General features: G+C 41.1%; 1 protein-coding gene and 1 long non-coding RNA gene across 3 annotated transcripts in view; one reads left to right on the top strand and one right to left on the bottom strand.

Annotated features, from left to right (window-relative positions):
* LOC138645826 (uncharacterized) overlaps positions 1 to 3,223 on the bottom strand; it is a 101,524-nt gene extending 98,301 nt beyond the window's left edge. The window contains exon 1 of the long non-coding RNA XR_011314766.1: positions 3,096 to 3,223. This is a non-coding gene — a long non-coding RNA (uncharacterized lncRNA). The remainder of the gene's footprint in view (positions 1 to 3,095) is intronic.
* The window catches only part of LOC138645804 (zinc finger protein 850-like), an 88,303-nt gene that overhangs the window by 47,022 nt on the left and 24,535 nt on the right, over positions 1 to 16,746 (top strand). The window contains exon 1 of one of the 2 annotated variants that reach the window (XM_069735316.1): positions 4,538 to 4,712. The exons of the other annotated variant lie outside the window; for it this stretch is intronic. The gene's annotated coding sequence lies outside the window, so the exon portion shown is untranslated. Of the gene's footprint in view, positions 1 to 4,537; positions 4,713 to 16,746 lie in introns of those variants that run through there. 2 annotated transcript variants of the gene reach the window in all.

Genomic DNA, 16,746 nt, shown 5'->3' with positions numbered 1-16,746 from the left:
AGCCCTTGAGGAATGCAGTTTGACACCCCTGCTCTATGTGATATAGATACAGCAGTCTCAGGGTCTCCTATGTGATATATAGACAGCAGTTACAGTGTATCCTATGTGACGTATATACCGCAGTCCCATCGTCTCCTATGTGGTGTATTTACAGCTGTCTCAGCGTCTCCTATGTAATGTATATGATTTACAAAACTTATTATGACAAAAAGTTGACTGCTCTCCTCTCCTGGCCGACACAAACCTGGAAAAGCAGCTTGGAATCCATGTTTTTTAAAAATTTTCCAATACATTTTTAATAAATTTATCTATTCTTGGATGGAGGAGCTGATTTCCTCCTTATTCCAATTCATTAGAGTTGAAGAGTTTGGTTCCAGGGTTCAAGAGGACTGTTCTCAGGATCACTGGGGGTCCCATTGGTCGGACCCCCAGTGATTAGCAAGCTAGTCACCATCTAATGGATTGGAGGCAAGATAATATCTTGGGAATAACCCTTTAACCCCTTTCTGACCTCGGACGGGAGAGTACGTCCGAGGTCAAAACCCCCGCTTTGATGCAGGCTCCGGCGGTCAGCCCGCATCAAAACCGGGACATGTCAGCTGTTTTGAACAGCTGACATGTGCCCGCAATAGCGGCGGGTGAAATCGCAATTCACCCGCCGCTATTAACTAGTTAAATGCCGCTGTCAAACGCTGACAGCGGCATTTAACACTAGAAGTCCCAGAGAGGGGGTCATTTAACATTTCTACCTTTGGAACCTTTGGAGCTCGAAAGTTCTGGGACTTCTAGTGTTATCCGGTGCTTCCGGCCGGGCGGCCAGAAAAGAGCGCATCGCTGACCCCCGTCACATGATCAGGGGTCAGCGATGCTTCTGAATAGTAACCATAGAGGTCCTTGAGACCTCTCTGGTTACTGATCGCCGGTAGCTGTGAGTGCCACCCTGTTGTCGGCGCTCATAGCACACCTGCATTTCTGCTGCATAGCAGTGATCGCGTTGTGCCAGCTTCTAACCTCCTATGGAGGCTATATAAGCATGGCAATAGTAAAAAAATATGAAAAGTTTAAATCAGCCCCCTTTCGCCCCATTCAAAATAATTAAAAAAAAAATCGAACCTACACATATTTGGTATCGCCGCGTTCAGAATCGCACGATCTATCAATAAAAAAAAGCATTAAGCTGATCGCTAAACAGCGTAGTGAGAAAAAAAATTCGAAACGCCAGAATTAAGTTTTTTGGTCGCCGTGACATTGCATTAAAATGCAATAACGGGTGATTAAAAGAACGTATCTGCACCTAAATAGTATAATTAAAAATGCCAGCTCGGCACGCAAAAAATAAGCCCTCACCCGACCCCCAGATCATGAAAAATGGGAATGGTATCGGAAAATGGCGCAATTTTTTTTTTTTTTTTAGCAAAGTTTGGAATTTTTTTTCACCACTTAGATAAAAAATAACCTAGTCATGTTTGGTGTCTATGAACTCATAATGACCTGGAGAGTCATAGTGGCAGGTCAGTTTTAGCATGTAGTGAACCTAGCAAAAAAGCCAAATTAATATCCTGTGTGGGACTGCACTTTTTTTTTGCAATTTCACCGCACTTGGAATTTTTTTCCTGTTTTCTAGTACACGACATGCTAAAACCAATTATGTCGTTCAAAAGTACAACTGGTTTTGCAAAAAATAAGCCCTCACATGGCCATATTGACGGAAAAATAAAAGTTATGGCTCTGGGAATGAGGGGAGTGAAAAACGAACACGGAAAAATGGAAAATCCCAAGGTCATGAAGGGGTTAAGGCTGTTTGGTTCTCAGGATCACTGGGGGTCCCAATGGTCAGACCACCAGTGATTAGTAAGCTAGCCACCATCTTATGGATTGGAGGTAAAGTAATATTTTGGGAATAACCCTTTAAGGCTGCTTGGTGTATACTGTACATCCAACATATACATCGGGAAAATCAACCAGCGTATAGAAAGGACGTATCCATAGATCCTAAGATCTGGATATATGCCATTAGAGCCGGGCTGGGGAACCGCCTTCTCGGAATGCTAAGCTCTGTATAACCCCACCCACACCACTGATTGTCAGCTTTCTGTGTACACTGTGCATAGGCAGAAAGCTGCCAATCAGTGGTGTGTGCGGCGTTATATAGAGACTTGGTAGATCTGCCGCAGAAAAAAAACTGATTTTATCAAAACTGCAGCAAGTAGCCCTAAAAGTGACACATCGCTGGAATCAGGCTCTCAGACCCTACATTTTTCTGCTCTCGGAATACATAGCAAAAACCTGCTGACAAATTCCCTATGAGTTCTACGGAAGTGAAACTTTTTCTTTGCATATCTTATTTTTCCAATATATTTGTCTCTCAGTATAGGTTCATAGTTATACATCAGTCTCAATGTAGCATAAAACAGAACGGACGGTGATGTACGGACCGGTCGCGGGTCTCTCAACCCAAAGTCAACGGTCTCGTAAAACGTGTTTGGTGCTGATGCCACTAATTAGCCACTAGTGTTCCCTTCTATGTATACAAATATCATAGTAATATGTATACAGGGGCCGACGAGAGGACGCAGGCGGAGTAAGGAACCTCAATCAGGCCCACTGGGGTGTGGATGAACCTACTGATGGAAGGGTTAATTTGGGGGAGTAAACGCCCCCCGGACTAGTCCACAGAACGTCTGCGTGCTATATACACAAGGAGGTGAATTTATATAATGCAAGAATCACATCATTATAATGCAGGACTAAAGCTGTGCAGCCTACGGGGGCGGTCTGGGGACCTGGCCAGTTCCCTTTAAGAAACAAAAAGTCCCTAAAAATGTCAACAGATAAATGATACTGCAATATATCAATGACAGCTGAGATATTCCCACATCAGGCCGAACTATGCATTAAAATGCCAATGAAATCTTCCACACATCCCCGGCCCTCGGGGGGCAGAATATTTGTAATTACCCGATCTTACGTTACTTAGATTTTCTCCCTACAAATACAATTGCACGACATGGCCATTCCCAGATACAGCAGTGACAGCCCCTACAATATACCCGACAGCCAGTAACGCATCCCCAGGGTATCAATGGGTTACTTACATCCAAACGTGGCAGCAGTCAGGAAAAGAAGGCAGTGGATCACAGGCGTGAAGCTGGAGGCCATGACACCCCTATGTAGGGAGCAGGGAAGATCAGGAGCAGCTTTGTGCAGTCACATAATATGACAGCATCATCTTCCTCCTCTGTACCAGGGTGCTGTCACCCTCTAGTGGAAGTAGGTGGAACTGCACAGAGACATTGAGACAGAGGCAAAACTCCTTGTAATAACTTCTTTTTTTTTTAACTTTAATATGCCGCAATGAGGTTCCCACCGCATAATCTTGTTGATCAGGTTTTAAAAAAGTTAATTTCATAAAAATATAAATAAAGTGAGCTGCATTATAGTACATATATAATGGTGGTAAGACCCCTCAGAGGCGGGACTGCCAATGATAATGCATGGGCAAAGTAAACCAATACTAAGGCTGATCAGTCACAACATTAGCACCACCTGACTAATATTGTGTAGGTCCGCCTAATGCTCCGAAAACTGCTGTGATCTATCAAGGCAGGGACTCCACCAGACGTCTCATGGTGTCCCGTGATATCTGGCCCCAAGAGCAGATCCTGAAAACTTGAGGCTTCCTAACTTACAGTTTTCAGGTTGATAAGTCCCATTGGGCCCCTCTTCACTTTTGATTTTTCCTCCTTGTTTTCCGACATCTGTACCTTTTTTCATTTTTTGTTCCATAGAGTTGCATCTGGGCTTGATTTTTTTTTTAGGCCCAATCTGTAGTTTGTACTATAACCATTTTGGGGCCCATGAGCTTTCTTATCTCTTACTGCTTTGTCTTTAGGGGAGGTGAAATGACCGAAAAATAGTGGTTTCAATTTTATTTTTCATTGTATTCATTTTATTATTGGCGCTCACCTTATGGGATAAATATTATATTTTATTCTTTTGAACTTGTATATATGGTGATACTAAATATCTAAAAAAAAATGTAAAACATTTCTTTGTTTGTTCTTTGTATGTTTTTATTGGATCACAAAATGGGCCTCTAACCTGCGATCCATCGATGGCTTGTACACTGCACTGCTTTGCTGTAATTATTGCGATACTCTTATGTCGATCTCTCATAAGAGGCAAAAATTATTTGGGTGCTGAAATTAGAGAATATTTGAGAGCTATTAAAGAAAATATCTAAAAAAATAGAAGAAAAAAAAGTGTCTGGTTCCGAAACGGTTACATAACGACGACTGCAACCAAGCATTATTAGCGCTCCCTAACCAGACTCAGCGACAGCCAATGGGATTGTAGCACCTCATTGTCACGCTGTCGTCGCAGGCTGATGACATCATAAGACTACTATTGTTATTTTCTAAAAGAAGTATCCATCCGCTACACAATATAGTCCCTCTCAATGCAAATCGCTTTACTGCAACGGTTTCACGTACTAATAACGGAGATGGTGACGATTATTATCAGCGATCTGGGTTATTATTGCATTGTGAACGATTAGATTGGAAGGTTTTATGTGGGATGTAGAGAAGATCTCATCGCTCGCGCAAAGGCTTCTGGGATGTGTGCTGGGCGGGAGATGGCGGAAGGTTCCAGTGTCCGTTTCTGGTGCTGGGGCGGAATGTCGCGCCTGTAGTTATGCGGTGATCGCCTCGGTGAGATTTGTGAATGGCGCCTTCTGGGGGTGACGGGGATTTTCTGTTTCTCGTCCCCATATGATGTGATAATGTTGAGCGGGCGGGCGTGAGGCCGGAGCTCTCCCCGGGGCTGCAGCACCATCCTGCCCGGCTGTACTGGGGACGTGCTGGGGCCGGTGCCCGGGCCTCCTGGCCGGATCTCCCCCCACACCGCGCTGCTCCCACTAGATGGCGCTGTATTCCTCATAGTGTGAAGAAGGAAATGCTGCAGTAATAAGCGCCATCTAATCTGGAGGCCTCTCCTCACAGCTGTGGGCGGATATTAGCGGGGATTTGTGCTGTTTCTAGTGATGTTTCCAGTTGTCACCGTCTGTTCTGTGCCCCATACACTGCGGCCATCTGCTAGTAATGTATTCTCCATGTGGGGGGCTAGAGCCTGATTATAGGGGTATTCCGGCTCCGAGATCCTGCCCCAGTATGGAATAATATTAGCTAATACGTCCTGTTAGACATATAGTACAGTTCTTCTGATTAGCTATGTCGCAGGGCATACCTCATGTGCAGGCATTGCAGTAGTGTAGCGATTGCGCTCACATGTCAGCTGTTGAAAACAGCTGACATCGCGGCTTTGAGGTGGGCTCACTGCTGGAGTCTGCCAGCCGACGTACTATCCCGTCAGCTGGCAGAAAGGGGTTAAAGAGAACCTGTTGTTAGATAAGGAGACGATTCGTCAAAGTTTTCTCACAAGTCGGTTGCTCAAAAAAATATAATTGTGACTTTTTGGCGTCCTCCATTGTCACCCAGCTTTGAAAAAGTGGCTGCCCCCCACTAATCAAATTCATGACTTGTAGCAGTCGCTTCACCACAAGTCTTACTCTAGCAGGGACTGGAGTAAGATTTGCAGTGAGGTGCACACCGCTACGCACCTCACCTGATTTATGAAGTACGCACCTTAATGAATCAGGAGCGTTTGCTCCAATTGTCCCACTCATCAGGATCAGTGAGAAAATGGCTGGTTTTGATGAATCGGAGCTAATAATAATCTTTATTTTTATATAGCGCTAACATATTCGGCAGCGCTGTACAGTTTGCACACATTATCATCGCTGTCCCCGATGGGGCTCACAATCTACATTCCCTATCAGTATGTCTTTGGAATGTGGGAGTTCATGCAGCCCAGGAATTTACAGGAACTGGAGGCTTTTTGCCAAGTAAAGTGGGCAGCTGAGAAAATAAAGACCCTCATCCACAACTACCACAAAAGACTTCAAACTGTCATTGATGTTAGAGGGGGCAATACACGGTATTAAGAAATGGGGTATGTGAACTTTTGATCAGGGTCATTGGGATGTTTTGAGTTGTCATTATGATTTAAAACGAGAAAACACAGTAGTGTGACAATAAATGGCTTCATCCAACCACAATAGAGTTTATTTAATTTTAGTATCCATGATTAAGGACTGGTGTACAGTCAGAAATGCGTAGGAAATTTATACTATATTGCTGGATGGAATTGAAAATGTCATTCACTTTTAATAATAATAATAATCTTTCAAAAGCAAACACGTGGAGTAAGCACAAAATCTCACGAATCATAAGAGATTTCATTTATTTAGTAAATGTAACAAACGTGTTATATATATATCAATAAACATAATACAATAAATACAGGAAAAATTCAAGGAACAAACTAGTGGTTTATCAGGGAGTAGGTGGGAGCAGAGGTAAAGTTCGTCATGGTAAAAGCCTGGTTTACGTGCCACTGCACAAAATGAACGAGACACAGCCTGTCAATAAGTCTATTGCACAATTGCATGAATAATAAAATACCGCCTGTCTCAAGATACAGTGAAGTGATCAAAGAGGCTTACCCATGTTCTGGAGTGAATCCCACGAACTCCCTGACGCGCGTTTCGCGGTCCAGCTTTCTCAATGCTTATGACCCGTTAAATAATAATCTTTATGTAGCGCCAGAATATTTTGCAGCGCTTTACAATTTAACAGCTTCAAACACAACAGTCATAAGTAACAATGTTAACAATATACCGTATATACTCGAGTATAAGCCGAGATTTTCAGCCCAAATTTTTGGGCTGAAAGTGCCCCTCTCGGCTTATACTCGAGTCACGGTAGCGGTGGGGTCGGCGGGTGAGGGGAAGAGGGCGCTGAGGCATACTTACCTAGTCCCAGCGATCCTGGCGCTCCCCTGCCGTCCCACGGTCTTCTGTGCTGCAGCTTCTTCCCCTCTTCAGCGGTCACGTGGGACCGCTCATTAGAGAAATGAATAGGCGGCTCCACCTCCCATAGGGGTGGCGCCGCCTATTCATTTCTCTAATCAGCGGTGCCGGTGACCGCTGATAGAGGAAGAGGCTGCAGCACAGAAGACCGTGGGACAGCAGGGGAGCGCCAGGATCGCTGGGACTAGGTAAGTATCGCATAGTTACCTGTCCACGTTCCAGCCGCCAGGCGCCGCTCCATCTTCCCAGCGTTGCTCCGCTCTGACTGTTCAGGTCAGAGGGCGCGATGACGCATATAGTGTGCGCGCCGCCCTCTGATCAGTCAGAGCGGAGAGACGCCGGGACCGGACGCTGGGAGCTGCAATCAAGAGAGGTGAGTATGGCTTTTTTTTTTATTGCAGCAGCAGCAGCAGCGGCACAGATTTATGTGGAGCATCTATGGGGAAATATGAACGGTGCAGAGAACTATATGGGGCACAGCTATGGGGACAATACTGAACGGTGCAGAGCACTATATGGGGCACAGCTATGGGACAAAAATGAATGATGCAGAGCACTATATGGGGCACAGATATAGGGCAATATGAACAGTGCAGAGCACTATATGGGGCACAGCTATGGGGAAATATGAACGGTGCAGAGCACTATATGGCACAGATATGTGGAAATAATGAACGGTGCAGAGCATATATGGGGCACAGATATGGGGCAATATGAACGGTACAGAGCACTATATGGCACAGATATGGGGAAATAATGAACGGTGCAGAGCACTATATGGCACAGCTATGGGGAAATAATGATCTATTTTTATTTTTGAAATTCACCGGTAAATGCTGCATTTCCACCCTAGGCTTATACTCGAGTCAATAAGTTTTCCCAGTTTTTGTGGCAAAATTAGGGGGGTCGGCTTATACTCGGGTTGGTTTATACTCGATTATATACGGTAATAATTAAAGCAACATAAGCCGCCCCTGCTCGTGAGAGCTTACAATCTACATTGAGGTGGGGGAGATACAAAGTACAGGTGTGTATTTACAATGATGTATTTACAATGATGGTCCAGCCATCTTCAGGGAGTGGGGGATAGATGGAAGTAGTGAATGGGCTACACACAAACATAAAATAACTGATTAGGGAACATGATAGGCCGCTCTGAACATATGAGGAAGGAGATGTAAGGGGGGCCCGCACTGTGGAGAGCTTTGTGGGGGAGAACAAGTACTTTGAATTGTATCCTGTAATGAATGGGCAGCCAGTGTAATGACTGGCGAAGAGCGGACGCGTTTGAGTAACGATTAGCTGGATGGACTGGAGAGAGACTGGGCTGTAGTTATTTGTGCAGGATGGGTCGAGGGCGGATTTCTAATGGAGTAATGATAGAGTGTTTGAAGGAGGACGGGAAAATGCCTGAGGAGAGTGAGAGATTAAAGATTGTAGTTAGGTGAGTAGTGACGACTGGAGGAGGTGTGAGGGAATGGGGTCGGTAGTGCATGTAGTCGAACGAGAAGAAGAGAGGAGCCTGTAGACTTCTGTGATGGGATCAAATGCGGAGAGTGAGCCAGGGGAGATGCAGGGAGGGATGGGAGTCACTGAACTTGGTGATTGGGAGCGGATTTCCTGACGGATATTGTCTATTTTCTCTATAAAGTGGGAGGCCAGGTCATCAGCACAAATGTCTTGTGATAGGGGCTTGAGCTTTTGGCCTGAGGAGGGTGTGAAAGGTGTCAAAAAGTTTCTTGGGGCTGTTGGATAGTGAGGAGATCAGAGTGGTGAAGTAGGTCTGTTTGGCGATGTGAAGGGCAGAGTTATAGGTTTTTAGCATAAATTTGAAGTGTATGAAGTCTTCTGGTGTGCGAGTTTTCCTCCATAAGCGTTCAGCACTCCTAGAGCATCGCTGGAGAAATCGGGTTTGTGATGTGAGCCAGGGCTGTTTCACTCTGTGTTTGGAGGCTCTGAGGGTGAGGGGAGCTGCTTGGTCAAGGGTGCTTCTAAGAGTGTCATTGTAGTGATGTACCGCAAGATCAGGACAGGAAAAAGAGGAGATTGGGGACAGTGATGAGTGTAAGGAGTCTGAAAGTGTATGAGGGTTAATGGCTTGTAGATTTTTGACTGAATGGTAGGTGGGAGGGTCCTGGGGTGAGCGAGGATTTGTGAGCATGAAGGAGAGAATGTTGTTGTCAAAGAGGGGAAGTGGTGAGTTATTTAGGTAGGAGATTGAACACAGCCGGACAAAGACCAGGTCAAGGGTGTTACCGTCTTTGTGTGTCTCAGACGTTGAGAGCTGTGAGAGGCCGAGCGAAGTGGTTAGTGATAGAAGCTGGGATGCAGATGTAGAAGTGGAGCTGTTGATGGGGATGTTGTTTCTGTTGAAGTCTCCCAGGATAAGGGTTGGGGAGTTCAGAGGACACGAAGTGCGGCAGCTAGGCAGAGAAATGGTCCAGGAAGTGGGTGGGTGAGCCTGGGTGCCGGTATATGACCGCTACTCTTAGGGAGAGGGGACGGAAGAGCCTGATGGTGTGGACCTCAAAAGAAGGGAATGAAAGTGAAGGAGTTGGTGGGATGACCTGGAAGGTGCATTGTAGGGAGAGGAGTATGCCGACTCCACCACCAGGTCTGTTTGTGGGTCTCGGGGAATGGGAGAATTGTATGCCACCATGGGAAATGGCAGCAGGGGAGACCGTGTCAGAATCCTGGATCCAGGTTTCAGTGAGGGCCAATAGATTTAGAGAGTTGTTCAGAAAGTAGTTGTGCAGGAAAGGAAGCTTGTTACATACAGACCGTGGATTCCAAAGGGCACAATTAAAAGAAGGAGATGAGGGAGTGCAAGTAATATTAATAAGGTTAGAATGGTTTTGATGTGAGGTAGGGTAGCAGTTGAGGTTGTGGGATGGTGGACCAGTTTTTACCGCACTGATATAAATTTCTATTTTATGCCTGGAATTTCTGTTTGGAGGATTTTTTTTTCTTTTGGATCTATACAGCATGGAGTGTAGCAAGAGTGGCTTCCCCTGCACTGAGAATTGTACTCGTATAGCAGGGGTGGGCTGTTTTTTTCTATTTTTGCCATTTTAGAGGCAGATAATTTCTGAATCTCACATCCATCATCTGCTGGCAGAGATGCTCAATTATTGAGCTTGCATCAAGGTCATAGTTACCAACAGTCTGTAAATTTACGGACAGTCCATAAAAACCTGATGCTTTTCTCTGCTGTCCGTTGCCTCAGGCAGAAAGAAACACCATCCAGTGAATTTCCTTCCCCACCTCTGAAGTTTGTACTGTGCATGCGCTAAAATGGCTGCCATGGGCAGTACAAACAGGACCTGTCCTGGAAGAAGTCTAGAAGAGTCATGTGGGAGCCTGAAGGGTGGTGGCAGAAAATGGCAGAATTCTGCTGCAGACCTTCCTGCTGCTGCTCCTGGCTAGGGGGGCTGATGATCTGGGACTCGGTGCACTACAGGTAGGGGGCCCTAATCCAATGCCAGCGCGCTGGTGTCCGCTGTTCCAGTCTGTTTAGCGTCATTCTATCTGAGACGTCTCAGTGCAGAGGTCACGTTGTTGTCACTACAGCGCGTTCTCTGTGCTGAGACGTCACAGGGAGTCAGAACGTAGAATGTGCTGAGGAGACCGGACCGGAGCAGTGGACTCTGGAGCACTGGTAGCGGGGAATACAACAGGGAGAAAGGAGTATTTGTTTATTTATTTTTTATAAATGGAGCAATATATGGGGCCCATTATTCTGTGTTGAGCAATATATGGGGCCATTATAATATATGCAGCATTATACGGGGTCCATTATTCTGTATGGAACATTATATGGGGGTCCATTTTTCTGTATGTAGATTCATATGGGTTCCATTATACTGTGTGGTACATTATATGGGGCCAGTATACTGTATGCAGCATTGTATGGGAGAAATTAGTATTTTTTTTTATAAATGGAGCAATATATGGGGCCCATTATTCTGTGTTGAGAAATGTATGGGGCCATTATACTTTAAGGAACATTATATGGGGCAATATATGAGGTCCATTATTCTGTATGGAACATTATACTGTTGTGGCCAAAAGTATTGACACCCCTGCAATTCTGTCAGATAATACTCAGTTTCTTCCTGAAAATGATTGCAATCACAAATTGTTTGGTATTATTATCTTCATTTAATTTGTCTTAAATGAAAAAACACAAAAAGAATTGTCTTAAAGCCAAATTGGATATAATTCCACACCAAACATAAAAAGTGGGTGGGCAAAAGTATTGGCACAGTTCGAAAAATGATGTGATGCTTCTCTAATTTGTTTAATTATCAGCACCTGTAACTTACCTGTGGCACCTAACAGGTGTTGGCAATAACTAAATCACACTTGCAGCCAGTTGACATGGATTAAAGTTGACTCAACCTCTGTCCTGTGTCCTTGTGTGTACCACATTGAGCACAACTGTATGAGGCCATTATTCTGTATAGAACATTATATGTGACCCATGGGGATTGAGAATTCATAATACCAAATTACCCAGAGAGTAAATAAGCCCAAATTAAGGAGGCATTAAAACATGGATTTTATTATACTTTGATAAAAAAATAGTGGTACATAAATTAATAAACACCTCAATCAATACAATCTCACTATTATAATCTCTATAAAAAAAATGTATAGCCCCAACCCTATGAGGAAGCATGTTAGGCAAAACTTGTTGGGGAAGCTATGTGTTAGTTTTAGATCGCAGATGTGATGAGTGTGTATCCTAGGGATAGAGACTCTAACCCATAAACTGCAGTCATGGTGGATGTAGTATTGGTCTGAATAAGGATTAGATTGATGGATCAATCTGATGGTTTGTGTATTCCTCCCTTTCCTTATCCTCCTGCCTATTTTGGTAAGTGCTGTTGTATGATAGTGGTATTCAGTTATCCCTGTTTTGTATTTGTGTCTTTTTTTTCCCTTACATTTCTGTACCAAGCCACATGGGGTGGGGGAGGGGACAGATTAGGATTTAACAGGATCATATGTATGATCCTACAAAGAAAAAGGAGCAACAGCTCTGAGTGAAACATGAAAGTGAGATGAAACAATCAGTTATATTAAAATACAAAATGTCTTTATTAGTCAAAACAGCTCACTTACATAAATTAATCGGGCATATAGCCCACTAACAACAAAAATGACACAAGTTAAAATTGAGGAAGGAAAAGGAAACCAGGTGTCACTACAACCAGGAGACCTCCATAACAACATACAAAGATAGCAAATGAGGATTAAGCTGAATAATGAACGCTGTGCGTGTGTAGTAAAACTGCAGAGAGAAGTATTGTCGAACAGGGAAAAATGTCACAAAAAGAACTTACCCCAATCAGATATAGTAAAGATTATATGGACGTGTAAGGGGTATTAATCCCATTTGCCGTATGCTTGATACGATCAGGGAAAGAAACAGCTGCTCACATTGCATGAGATGCTATAGTGCTTACCCATGTGTCGAGTGAGGAGTGCACGCTAACCCGGACGTGAGTTTCATGTAGTTGGCTTCCTCAGGGGGCGGTATAGACCACCTGTGCATGCGAGATATATATAGTCACAAGTGTTCGAAATTAGCACCGCATTAATTGCGGTGCATGCTGTTAAAAATCGTTATTGAGCAAAAATATCTCATCAAGACTTAACCAGGTGCGTTATTCTTAAAATAAAAATGTCATGATATTCTGACGAAAGTATAGTGGTTTATTGAGTTATCCACCATCGCAACAAAAACATAAAAGGTAGATGAAACAATTACAAACAGAGTGTCCATGTGTAGATATCAGCGCTTCTCCTGTTACTCATCTTTCCAAGGTCCTGAATGGTAGAAGTCATCTGTCTGTGTGAAAGTCTGAAGTCATCATGGCGTGGAGTAGCTAACAGCTGTTGTTCCTCGTGTCTTGTCTCATGTCCATGGAGAATGATGGTGAAGGAAGGGAGGTGACCGTCCCACGTGACAAAAAGCCCCCCACCCTCCTTAGAGATGTTATTTATATGGTTTCTACAGATCACGTGTCTTCTGTATATGGAGTTAACTTATACTCTGAGCTACATACACAGAAATAGCTTTTCATAGTGTCAGCAAGAAGCAATGTGCTCAGTACAGAATAAAAATAAGAATAATTAATATTTAACAATTCCCCCTTTTGAGGGTGACAGACATTGATTGGAACCCTCAAATTAAAATAATAATAGAATCTTCTTTTCTTCTTTGGCAAAATGATGTAATAAATAATATCAATAATAATATTGTTATATGTTCTCAATAATATAATGATATGTAAATTCATGTCATGGTAGGCCGTGACTAATATTCATATAAAATATATATTATACTTCCCTATATCTACTTGAAGCATCTCAGGTGTGATGTCATCTGATGTCATCTGGTCTTCATCTTGGTTCTTCTTCTTGGTTCTTTCAAACAATCTTTAATATGTCTTTTGTAATAGATGATAACATGTAGATATGTAGAGACCGTGTGTCATGTGTCAATCAAAGTCCATAAATTCAAATGTTGATAAGAAAACAAAGTCCATAGATGAAATGTCGCTTTAATATCTGTGCAGTGTCACCTTTAGAGACCTGGACTTACATTGGCTCGCCTTGGAAATCATCTGGAATCCTCATATCGTCCGCACTGGTCTTGGGACAGGTGTGATCTCTTTGGTCAGCACAGCAAGGGTTACATTGACTCTTCCTTGCCAAACATAGCACCATAACCAGTCCTTAGTGCACAGGACACATGTCAGGGTTGTAGCGTCCTGACAATTACCTGAGTGTTCACCAGCTTTCATGGAAGTCTTACAGGTGATAGGAAACCACTGGAACGTAATAACACAGTTCATCTTTGATACTGTACTCATAGTCAGTGATGGATGCTGTAGTTGTTGTCAGTGGTGACATGAATTGTATTTGACACAGTCTATTATTACTCAGAAATCATAGCATTGTTACCTTGTGGAACTTCTGGATAAAGGCTTTTCTTCTTGCAACTTTTAAGAATCAATTGAATTTAGAAAAATATAAAATCTTTATTAACGTATCTCCGGTATCTTGATTGAAGTCTTCATTCCCTATTCTATACCAAATCTGGTAATTTCCCTAACTTATAATATCACAGCGTACCATAGCAATCAATAATATCCATATAATTATTAAATGATATTAAAATGGAATTTATATTTGAAAAAAATAAAATAATAATAATAATAATAATGATAAATGATAGTATATTATTAACCATATTCTTCATGTGATAGGACATTTTTATGTCACAGGTGTAATTTCTTCTTGAACCCATAGATGTCAGTATGTCTTTTATGTAACAAGTGCTGATATTTATTATTAAAACTTTATTAATTTATGTTCAGTAAACCAATAATATGTAAGTATGTATAGTCATGAACCAAAATAAGAATATATATATGAATAAATGAATGAATGAGTGAAAGAATTGTTGTATTTAACTCAGGAATTGAAACATTTCTTATATAATGAAACCATATGATCACTATATTTGATAAAGCAATATGCTTGTAGACATTACTCTATTAAATATTGATTTTTCCTTGATGAAAAATAAGAATGAAAAATAAAAATTGAAAGAAAAGTGGAAAAAAAATGAAAAATAAAAATGAGAATAAAAAATAAAAATAAGGCCTTTATATGTTGATGACAAATGCTGAGATTATGTCTCAGTAACACATTTCCTTAATATTTTCCTCATGTAGATGTTGTCATAACCTTGGATTACCAAAATATTGAAATTATGCAGCTTTGCATATAATACCCTTCATTAGAGAAAAAAATGATATTTATAATATTTATTGTTATTATACGCAATAATACCTTATTAATATTTCTTCTTTATTAAAATGTGTGAAGAAGAGGTATTGATGAAATGTGATGATGTGATCAGGATCAAAAACACATTTCCCCCTTAATATCAAAAAATATTATTTTATGAAAAAATTAATTTGTAAAAACCCAAGTGAAAAATCATTATTTTTTATAACTGTCATATCAACTTGTGCCATATATTTGTTTGAAGATGTATACTCATCTATGTAAATATAAAAAAACACTGAAATATGAAAAAATTATCATTAGGAAAAAATGTTCTAAATGTAGGTTTCCTTGATAAACCATATTGATGTGTTATTGTACTTATTAAATAATAATAATAACTAAAGAAATATATGTTGCTTACATGTTGAATAATAATATTTAAATATATCTTAATATTCTAATAATTTAACTGAATCCTATTATTATTATTTTTTTTAAACACACAGTTGTTGGGTTTTTTTTTTTTTCTGACATACCATAAATCATGAGGCCTCAGTCAAACTGTGCATCCACATTCCACATTCCACATACCACGCTCTGGTCACTCTTACATCACATCTCATGTCAAATTCACTCAGCAGCTGCTCATATGTTCTCTCACCTGTCACATGTGACTCACATAGACGTTCACAATACATTTCACATACAAAGAATAAAAAACATGTATATTAACCCAAAATATTGTATCCTAATTATCAATCAATGCGCATTGTAATCTATTAAATTTAGTATTCTAATATTCCTTTGAATATTCCCCAAATATTATTTAACAGTATCAGTATGTTTTAAACTATAGAAAGGACTGGACTCATTTACAAGAAACTTGAGTTGAATGTTCTAACACTATTTCGGTACAAGCCTGTTACTGAAACCATTTGAATGTATAGGCTGAGGAAAATTCCTAAAACTAAAATAAAACAAGGCTATATGATATTCCTTAACTCACAGCTGTCACGTCATGCACCATGCAGTGGGAGGAAAAAAACCATAATGTTACAGAAAAACATGTAGTACACACATTTTTAGGTTATTAGATATATTATTTTAAGTGTTAAATATATATATATATATATATATATAAATCATGCAGTTAATATAGCTTCCTGTGTGAATAAGACATAAATTCATGAAACAGGTATTTTTTGTTCAATCCTCACTTTGAAAGTAAAATTCTAAGGGAAAATAAAAGATAAAGGTTATTTTCATATTTATTTCAAAACAAAATAATTTAGATATCTTATACATATGTATATACTTAATAAATGTATTTAATTGTAATTCTAAATATTTTTTACTGGAGTATATTTTAATTATTTCGCTATATATATAAAAATGCAGTTAATATAATCTCTATTTATACAAATATGCTACAGTATTTACTGTATACTATATTAATATATATATCTGCAGAATTATATTGAATAAAATAATTACATATTAATAAATAATACATTGTATAACTCATCATATAATATAATTACATATTTAGCCAATTCCTATCCCAAAATGTAACTCTCTGTCGATTATCTGAAATGCTGTATTTAGTAAGGTCAGTTTTAACCCTATGGACTCTTTGAAGAGCTGCTGTGATAATGGAGTGTTCAGCTGAGCTCCCCCTGGGATACTCACCTGCTTCCGTCTGTCAGTCTCCGCCATCTTTAGAGACAGATCTGAGCCTTCAGATTTTAACCCCTTCCCGACCTTTGACGCCACGTAGGCGTCATGAAAGTCGGTGCCAATCCGACCCATGACGCCTATGCGGCGTCATGGAAAGATCGCGTCCCTGCAGATCGGGTGAAAGGGTTAACTCCCATTTCACCCGATCTGCAGGGACAGGGGGAGTGGTAGTTTAGCCCAGGGGGGGTGGCTTCACCCCCTCGTGGCTACGATCGCTCTGATTGGCTGTTGAAAGTGAAACTGCCAATCAGAGCGATTTGTAATATTTC

Source organism: Ranitomeya imitator, chromosome 7 (genome assembly GCF_032444005.1).
Source record: "Ranitomeya imitator isolate aRanImi1 chromosome 7, aRanImi1.pri, whole genome shotgun sequence".
Lineage (NCBI taxonomy): Eukaryota > Metazoa > Chordata > Amphibia > Anura > Dendrobatidae > Ranitomeya > Ranitomeya imitator.
Note: the sequence above shows the minus strand (reverse complement) of the source record. Positions and strands in the feature narration are given on the sequence as shown.